The following is a 10,511-nucleotide window of genomic DNA, read 5'->3' as shown; positions in this document are numbered from 1 at the left end:
TGTATCCACAGTCAATGCTGCAGGACAAGCTTTAGCTTAACCACAGGACTCTGTTAGCAATGAGGGTTTCCCTTTGTAAGCAAAATTAGCTTTGCACTCATCTATACATTCATACAGGACTGGCTCTTGAGCAGGGTATTTTTCATCAGGAATTGCAGTGATGGGCCAAGGATGGGTTCAAACTGAAAAGGGACATTTAGGTGAGATATATGGGAGAAATTGTTCCCTGTGAGGGTGGGGAGCCCTGGCACAGGGGCCCAGAGCAGCTGTAGCTGCCCCTGGATCCCTGGAGGTGCCCAAGGCCAGGTTGGATATTGGGTTTGGAGCAGCCTGGGACAATGGGAAGTGTCCCTACCCAATGCAGGGATGGACTCAGGTAAACTTTAATGTCCCTTCCAACTCAAACATTCTGGGACTCTTAATTCTGGGATTTTCTCTTGGTACAAATGTCTGTCCTGGATTGTGTTTGCCAGGGAGAACTCAGTGACAGATTTGGTGAGGCCAAGCACTTTGTTTTTACATGGCATCATTTAAAATCAGATAATTACAGTGCAGGCTCATTTTTCTGCTTTTTCTTTTCTTTCCAAAGGAATTCCTTATAGTGATATCTTTGTGGAAAGAGCAACTCACCCAGTCTGGATGTTCAGCTCAACCTACAACTCTTCCTTTGAAAAGGCACTTAACAAGGTAACCACTGCTGGGCTGAAAATGTGATTTCAGGCATCTCTGCTCACCTGGCTCTCAGGTGAGAAAACGTTCCTGTGCTGAGGGAGAGGGGGAGCAGCCTGGAGGTCACAGCTGCCCCTGTGCCAGAGCCAGGGCACAGGGAGGCTCTGGGCACTGAATGCAACAAAGGTGTGGGAGCTTTTCCTGGGCATCTCTGGGCGAGGGGAGCCTGGCAGGGGCAGCAGGAGCAGCTCAGCTCCCTTGGCTTTTGATGGGTGGGGGATTTCCTCTTATCTTTTTTACCTTTTTTTTTTTTTTTTTTTTTTTTTTTTTTTTTTAATTCCTGAGCAGTGCTGGTGCCCTCGCGTGGCCAATTTCATAACTGAGAATGTTGCCTGGTAGCATAAAACAAATATCAACATTGCAGTTCTTACAGAGCCTCTCAGAAGAGAGATCTCAGAGACCTTACAGAGATCTCAGAAGTAAAAAGTACACTGAAATGAGAGCAGGAATATCTCCATCCCTGCAGGTGTCTCTGTACACTTGCCTGCCCTCCTGCAACAATGGAGGGACCATTTTCAGGGACAGAGGGATGGTCCTTGAAAATCCAGCAGCTTCTGGGCACACAGAGGGCACTGCTGTTCACACAGCTCCTGCTGCAGGGGACTTGGGTGCTGAAGGCACGTTTTTCTCACTTCTTTTGCCATTTGGAACATTTTATGTCCTGCAGAACCAGGTAGGGCAGTGAAGCAGAGTCACCACAGTGCTGACCAGTGCCAGAGCTGTGATGATTAAGGGTTGGCATTACTCATTCCTTGTTAAATCATAATTCCACCTAAAAACACCCCAAGAAGAAAGGCTTTGGTGTGCCAGGAGAGGCTGGGAGTGCTCAGAGAGCTGGCAGGGGGAGCAGACTGTCAGATCCCCCCTCTCTCCATGTGAGAGGCTGTGTGGATCTCACCCAGGGAGCTTGGACCAGGCCAGGCCTGAGCTCAGAGCTCTGCTCTGGCTGCCTGGTGCCATGTTCATAAGCCAGGCTGCTGCTTTAGGGCATCACTGAAGTCACTTGGTGATTGTCACTGACTCAGTGGTCAGGAGGAGCCAGCCCTTGGTGTGCATGAAAACACAATTCCTTCCAAGTGCATTGAACATGGGCTGCCAGGAACATGACACTGTTCTAAGCTGTGCTTGCATAGGTTTTCTTCTCTTAACATAATCTTTGCCTGTGATGTTGTTTCCCAGTTTCCTGCATAAAACCCCAAATTAAAAAAAATAAAAAAATAAATTAAAAGATCATATTTACATTGTGACAGCTTGGTCATTTTTTCCTCTTGGAAAAGTTTTATTAGCAGCAGTTTTTAAACCTTGCCAGAAACACATCAAGGCTATAAAATCTTTTATTGTGTTTTATTGGTAAAAAGAATGTTTTTTAAAAAATCTACTCATTGGAATCCATCCAAAATTGCCCAATGAAGTAAAATGCAGTAAAACAACCTGGAAAGCAGCTTCTGCAGTGGCCTCACTCCATGAGAGTGAAGTCAGGGACTGACTCTGTGAGTGCTTTATGTGCTGTTCACTTGTCTGGAGTGGATCTTCACCCATAAATGCTGGAGATATTTATGGCTTCTCCTGCTGCAGGATTCTGTGTGAGCACATCACAAAACCATTGTGCTTATCCTCCCACTTTGTTTTCTATCTGTGCCACTTTGTGTTGCAAAACTTCTTATCTCCATCTAGACACCAGGGATGGAGCCACCCCTAACAGCAAACACCCTAAACCTGCTATTTATTGGATTTTTGCTTTTAGCCCTTATGTTTTGCTGAAAAAGGAGAAGCTGCCTTTCCTAATTCCCTGGCAGCTGTTCAGACAACGAGACCACATCACCCTCACACAATTCTGACCTATCTCCTCAGCTTCCTGATTCCTCATTCTTCCAAGCTACACTCCCTTTCCAACCTTGAATAGGCCTTTTCTGTCTCAGAGAGAAAAATCCTTTCTTATTATACAGCCACCAGAAAACCACGTAATTTTTCCAGTGTGTGGTCTGCTGCAACTACTCTGAGATATTGGAGTTTTTTCCAAATCAAAACAAAACCCGCTTACAATTGTTCTTGGAACAAGAACACTTGTATAACTGTGCTTGTATTTTTCTGTGTTACAAAATGACTTTCCTTGCATTATATTTGCTGCTTTTGGAAACTTTTTGTCTAAAGCTCAACTGGGTTTATGACCTGGTTTTGCTTTTCAGAGAAAAACATTGGAATTGTGGAAGAACATTGGAAGGAAGAGAAATGAGGATGCTTTGCTTTACTGTGGGGAACACCAGTCTGGTATCCTGGGAAATCTGTGGGCAGCTTCTGGGACAGTCTCCACTGCAAAAAACCTCCAGAGTCTGGGAGATCTTGTGTTTGAACTGGGATTCCTGAGAGAAGATGGAGATGTGACTGAAGCACACACTAAATTTCCTTAGCAGCTCCTGCACTATGATGAAAGACACTGCTCTCATATTTTTGCTCATTGGGCTCATTGAGTAGCTGCTATCACTAACCACTGGTTTTATTTGGGTCATTATTTAAAAAAAATAAACTGAGAACCTGCCACCTCTGTTTTGCAAAGAAAGATTGTAAAGATTGCCAAGGACAGGATAAATCTGCAGAATCTATTCTGGTTGTACTAAAAGCTCCAATTTTAAAGGTGTGAGTTTCAAATGAGTTCCTAAATTGGATATTTTTAATGTTTCTTGGTGTGTGCAGAGAGGTGCAGACACTTCTTCCTTTTGTGGAACTCCCAGATGGTCCAAACTGCTGAGACTTTGCACTGACACAGTCAAAGGTACGCACTGGATTTGGAATGCCCAAGCTCAGTGGTTGGTTAAAAATCCCAGCCATGATATATAATAAATGACAGATGTTATAGATACTCCTGGGTGCAATGAGGGAGGTCACAGAAATTTGCTTCTAAAAATCAATTTTAATTTCTCTTTTCCTGCTGACAGCTCCATGCTAAGGGTGGGCCTCCATTTGATGTGAGCACTGCAAGCTGCTGCAGGCTACCAGTGATTGGAATTTACTTGGATCAGTCTAATTGCTGCCTCTGCCATCATCTGTTTGCAATCACAAGGAGGAAGCTTCTGAAGCTTGGGAATGAGAGAAAATGAAGTGTCCTGACAACCACAAAACAGCAAGAAAGCTTTTGGAGGTTTTCCCATCACTGTTGGTGAGTAGGAACAAAAAGAAGCAGTTTTATTTTCTTTCCATGTCCATCTTTACCCTGCACACATGACATGAATACATCCAAAGAATAGTGGCAATTAGTGCAGGTCCCCAAGCACTGTTGGTTGATAATGAGTGAGAGTTCATGAATTGTTTTGGAAGGGGTTGAATTAGTTCATTATTGAATTAGTTGAATTAGATCATTACTGAAAACATACAATTGTTCTTTCTATGGATATTCAGCTTAGATTATGAAACATCCACATTCAGGGCTTTAAATTCAGTTTTAAAACACATTTTATCTGTGGTTTTGCCCCAGAAGGGCCCTTTCTCCTGCACCAGACAGGCACAAATTGTCAGAGAGTGGACAGATAAAACACTTAATAACTAAAGACATTCAGACTAATTTTGCTTCTGCCCAGGGCTGGAGGTTTAGGCTGGAGAGGAGAGTTTGGAGCCCTGCAGAGCACAGAGCTGTGCTCCAGGGAGAGTCAGCCCTGGGAGCCTGGGGGCAGCCTGGGCACTGCCAGCCTGGTGCCCTGGCTTCCTCAGCCCTTCTGCTGGGAGCAGGTTTGAAAAATGCCAGTGAAAGGTTCTGCACAGGGCACCAGGGAGCTGGAAACTCTCATTTCTGGCTGAACACTCAGGGATCTCTGTCTGCCTGGCCAGGGCAGGTGGGGAAGGGCAGCAAAGGGAGCAGAAGGTTCTGTGCAGCCTCAGGGCTGCCAGGGACAGGAGGGCTTTGCTCACAGCCTGAGAAAACTCCTTTTTAAACTGCCACGCTCCTTATTTCCTAAATAAAATTTAAAATTTTCATGGAGAAACTAAATATGAACTGGGATAATCTAAATTCTTTCACAACTCTCACAGTGACAGTTCTTTGATGCCATGGCCTGACCTTCTTGTAGTTTCTTTATCAAATCAAACAAACAAAACCAGTGAAAAAAAAAAATAAATATTTTGCTTTTGCTTTTTCAGGGATAAATTCAGACACAAGGCCTCATTAATGTTCCTTAGCAACTTCAGCTGAAGCCCTAAACCAAGAGATGCCACTGGAAATTGAATATGTTCTTGAAATTAAATATCTGCCCCAGTGCTTTGCTCCATCACAGCCTCCTGGTTGTTTTGGGCACTGAGTTGAAGGTAAATCAGTTAAAATTAGCAAATTACAGCCTGGCTTAGTGAGTTCTGAGAGCCTCTCTCACTTTGCCATGGGAAGGGTTAAATGCAGCCTAAACACAATAATAATAGCAGTATTTTTAATAGCAGTGTTTAAGATGCTGCTAAGCGGTACTTGAGACTATATTTGTGAACTTTCATTTTGCTACAAATCAAGAAAGAATCTTAGTCTTAGTTTTAGTCTTTCAGTCATCTCTGAAATACTTCAATTTGATATGATCCAAACTGATTTAGCATGTTTTTAAAAAGCTAAGCTACATTCTTTAGGATGTATGTCAAAAATACAAATTCCAAAACATATTTGTAATAAAAATAATAATAACAATGCTCCAGACATGCCAGGTTTCCAGTCTAGTGGATATAAACTGTTGGCATTGTGCATTTTTCTTTCAGCTGGCCTCTGAAGACAGCATCAGTGAGGAGCAGTGGGAGATCAGCAACACAGACCAGAAGAAGGAAAAAGGATCCTAAGGGCTGTCAGAACAGTGAGTAAATGTTTTAAAAATGTTTCTAACAAGCATTTTTCCCTTGTAAAACAAGCAGCATGACAGGGGATCATGGATTGATTTCCCTGACAGGATGTGCAGGTGGAACTCCAGGCTTGTATAAACTTGAAAATTGTACTTATCAAATGGTTTCATCCCTGTGCAAGAACCTGAAGCACTATTTTTTCCTACAATGTCTCAGAAGAAAAGTTACTTGATTTGTAACCCAGATCCACATTAAAAGGATAAATGTGAATTGTCTGTGAGAGGAATGGTTGTGTAGTGCCTGAACTGAAGGCTGTTAAACCTCTGCTGATGGTTGATTAACTGCTGAAAAAGAACATTAGCACTGTTGTGTGCTACACATTCAAAGATGTTTCAGGTGTTTTTGCAATCAGATATGACAACTGTTTTGTGTTCAGGTGTATTACATCACCACATGCATGTACAGAGGCCTGCAGACACAGGTAGGAATAATTATTTTGCCCTTTAAATTGCAGATTTCAGTGTGACTCGTCCAGAACCAAGTGAGCCAGGAATAATTTCACTCCAGCTTTACTTTACTGTGTTACTTTGCTTTAGATTAGACCTTGCTTGTTTGCCCCATGGTCTTAGAAGGAGGTGCTTTAAACCACAGAGAACAAGGTTTGCAATTGCTGTGGCCACTGCTGAGAGGAAACAGATGCTTTCCCAAAGCCAGAACTCAGGGCACTGCATGTTTTGGAGCTCTGTCCCAGAGAAATGGGTTTTTGTTACCCTTGGTTTGCTAAACCCAAGAATATATTATACACTGTATTACATTCAGATGATCTCATCCTAAGCAAAACAAGCTTGTGGGACCTCTGATTCTGATTAAGCATTTGGGCTCAAGGGACTGTGCTACCATCCTACCTCACTGGCAGGGGTTTTGTCATGAGACATTTGTTATGTTTCTGAAGCAAATATTTCTGTGATAAATGTTATATTAAAACCCACAAGGATGTGAATAATCGTGTTTTCAATGAAGAGTTTAAATGGCATGCTATAAATAAAGTCAAGGCCACACATTGACTCAAAAAGGTAAAAAAAAAACCCAACCAGAAATACTGAACAGCTCTGTTCATGCTGCCCACTAAGTGGGGTGAGGCCATGAGGAAAAATAACTTTTGATGGTATCACACAGGAGATGTGAATTAGGAGTGCACATGGCAGCCTGAACTCTGGTGTTTCCAGCCCTTGAACACTTGACTTTTCAACCTTGACTTAGGTGGATGGAGAGGTTCTTACTAATTTTGTCACATGCAGCTCAATTCCCCTTGAAAACATTGGTGATTTCAAATTTATTCTGTTCATCCTTTTCATTTACTCAGTCTCAACTGCTTGGTTTTTAAACTGGGCTAGGAATGACAAATTCTCCCTTAAAAGGATGATTTGCCAGGTTGTGAAGTGAGAATTTCAGCTGCCATCTCCACTTCTCTCTTCTCATAACCCTCCAGCAGGAGGCAAAGCTCAGGAGGCTCCTGCAAGGACAGGAAAGCTGAGCAGCCTCCAAAGTGACTGAGCTGCAGTGACATCAGCACTCAGACATTTCCAGTTGGCTTGTCCAGCACATCCAGGCACTGAGGGGCTCTGGAGCCAGCACACACTGACTCTTTATGGCTCCCCCACTGGAAGTGCTGGGTCCAAAACACAAGCAGGCTCCTTCTGTGGTCAGGGATTTGCCTTCCAAGCCTGGGCAGTGACTGTGTCCTTCAGCCAGAGCTTGTGTGGGGAGCACAGCTGAAATTCAGCCTTGTGATCCTGGCCTGAGCTCTCTGGCTGCTGGGCATCAGCCTCACTCACCTTTCTGCCACCTGAAATCCCTCCTGGCATTGCTGCTGGCCCTTCTGAGAGGCTGAAAAGTTCCTTGCTCTGTTGTGTTCCATTTCCCAGTGTGGGTTGTTGTGGGTGGTGATAGTGCTGTGAGGGCTGGAGATTAAAACTGACTCTTGATTAGGGAATATTTTAGCTCTTAAGTATCACTGGTGATTCTCTAGCATCATTTATTCCTCTAACACCACCTGAAGGAATTCCAGCACTCTGATCCCTACTTTACACATGGGAAGTAGATGCACTGGGCAGGGTAAGAACTGGTTTTGTGCTTTCTTAGTGTAGCAGAAGTGGAAGAGAGAAATACATTGATGTTCTTGAGGCAGATTGTTTTACCTTTCCTCAACTGGTCTCTTTTTTTGGAACAAAGCAATTTCCTCTGCTTTCCCCCATCTCCTTACTAGTGCCTTTCCATGTAGAAATAATATTTGGGATCAGAGATTGTGCTTTTTGAAGTGGTTTCCATCTTGCTGTCCTCCTAAGAGAACTTTAACCTTTATTGAATGATCATGTTCAGCTACATAGAATTACAAATCCATAAAAAACCAAGTCCCCTTGTATCTGTATACACTGCAGCAAAATGTACCTTTAAGGAGAAAACATTGCTTCAGTGTGACTGTCTGAATTTATTGGCTATTAGAAGCCTTACAGTGTATGGCTCACATTTTAGAACTCTTGATTTCAAGCTTAATGTGGTCAGGAAATATAAAAATACATTTATTTATGTCATCTACTAAAAATCTCAACCTATGTTACTGCAAGTTGAGCCCAATCAGTGTTTATGTTGGAGATGAATGATTGGTTTGTAGCTGCCTGTGTTTCTAGCCAGGCTCAATGGAATGATTCTGCAGCACAACTCTGGGTGTATTTCTTTTTTGTAAACTTCTTTTTATTTACTGCATGTGGCAGCAATTTCCTTCCTCCCAGAACCCACTGCCCAGTTCTCAAGGGCAGTGCAGCTGCCTGATAATAATAATAATTATTACTATTATCAGGCTGTGCACTTGGAGTACTAGGATTTACTGAATTGTTCAAGGTTGTCAAAATCCAGGCAAATATTTCATTATTACTGATACCTGTTCACTGTTGCAAGCTTGGATTTGCTTTGCTTTGCAAGACTTTGCAGCTGATATTTGCACAAGTTCTCCTTGTTATTAAACTGCAGGAATTGTAGGATCAAACTCTCAGTTTCAAATATGTTGAAAGTAAAATTTCTTTTCCCTCTGAAAGGGAGGGTCAATAACCAACTCAATAAAAAACGTCTAAAGAATAGAGAGCAGAAAAAGCCTTGAATATTCAGAGTAAAAATTCAGGGAAAGGAAAAAAAAAAGCATTAAAAGTCTTGCTTGGGACTCCAGAAGTTTGTCAGAAAATTAGAAGCTGAGGTTGGTGGAAATGATTGTGTGATAAAAGCAGGAGGAGAATTGAGGAAAAGCTAAATCACTGTGCCTGGAACTTTCATATCTTCCATATCATACTCCAAAATGAGGTTTGGATCACTCATCCACCTTCCCAGATACTGGGGAATTCACCTTGGGGTTATTCACCCACGGAGGAAATAATGCTTTAAGTATCTTTGGGTTTCCATGTCTTCTCTACATTGTTCCTCCCTTCATACATAAAGACTCTTAAAACAGCATTAATGTGTGTTACAGAACTGAAAATAATATAAGTGTAGGGTAATTCTTTCACAGGGCTATTTTAAAATTCATATTAGCCCTAATTTAGTTTAAAAAGTCACACCTGCATCTGTCAGTATCAGAACTCTGCTCATCCTGCAGGTTTGGTATTTGTTGTACCTTTTTTTTTATTGAAAGATACTCTAAAATTATGGGAGAGCATTGATCATTCCAATATATATTTTTTAATTAAGATGTTCTCATGAGTGTCATCACCCAGCAAACAATCCCAGTGCTCTAGTGGGACAATAAATATGTGTAGGGTTCCCAGCCCTTGCAATCTGGTTTGAAGAGTTGGGTGATTTTAAAGGAGCTGCTTTGTTTGCTCTAGGAATTCATCCATCTCTGGGGCAGAACTTCCAGTTGTTTTAACAGTGTGTGTCAGGATTAGCAGCCAAGTCCTGAATATTCTCAGCTCCTCAGGCCAACCCCTAAACGCATATTGTGAAGGAAAAAAAAAAAAAAATAAAAGAGGAAAAAACCCCACAAAACACCAGTTTGGGGAGGCCTTTTTATGGGTGTGCTTGAAAGAAAATCAGCAAGAAATAATGTCCATCAAGCAATTCCATGTAGGAAAATGGGTCAGTTCTGTGAAACAAGGCTTGAACCCCAGCAGCAATTGAGAGTCTCTTGTCCTGCATGGGCTGTCTCTGGGTATCCCCCTTAGGAAGGTTTTTGACTTCTAGAAGGATTTCTGTACAGATTTGCCATAACGTAGCCAAGGTCTCCTGGGCTCCTGGGCCTTGTCCTGCCACAGACATCTCATCTAACAGCCCTGCTTTGGGAAAGGAGCCATGAGGAGAAAAAAAAAAAAAGAACAGGCTCCTTTTGTAGCTAATAACTTCCTTTAATTGGTAATTAAGCTGCCTGCTACTTATAAATGTCAATAAAGGTCAAAATATTTAGAAGCAGAATCATTTTAGTGGCTTCCCATTTCTCATTGCATGAGCTGCCTGCTCAGACCACACACAGGCACATTTGAAGATGGTTTGGATTTCAGAGCCTTCGTCTTCCCACCAAATTCTTCTCTCAAGCAGCCCAGAAGGGACAGAGCAGCTTTAGTCAATAGGAGGGAGGATGTGAACAGAGTCTTCTGGGTGAGCATTCCTCACATTTTGGAATTGCACCGCAGGCGCTGGGCTGCAGCAGGCAGGGCCTGGCCAGATGCTGCTCTCATTTATTCTGCATGCAGGGAGAGGGGCTGCAGCCCATCCATGTGCAAAAGCACTCAAGGAAAAGCTGCCTGCTAACAAATTATACACCAACTGCAGCTTGGAAATGAGAATTAGTGTAAATTCTGTTGTTTCTGTTGAGCAGAGAGAAATACTGAGGGTTTTCTGGCAGAGTTAACAAACACTTCTCCTCCCTGCATGGATCTGCTGATTTTGTGAGAGCTCTTCCCACTGAAATTAATCAGTTTACAAGGGGGCAAGTGAGGGGA

Source organism: Oenanthe melanoleuca, chromosome 10 (genome assembly GCF_029582105.1).
Source record: "Oenanthe melanoleuca isolate GR-GAL-2019-014 chromosome 10, OMel1.0, whole genome shotgun sequence".
In the NCBI taxonomy this organism is placed as follows: domain Eukaryota; kingdom Metazoa; phylum Chordata; class Aves; order Passeriformes; family Muscicapidae; genus Oenanthe; species Oenanthe melanoleuca.
Note: the sequence above shows the minus strand (reverse complement) of the source record.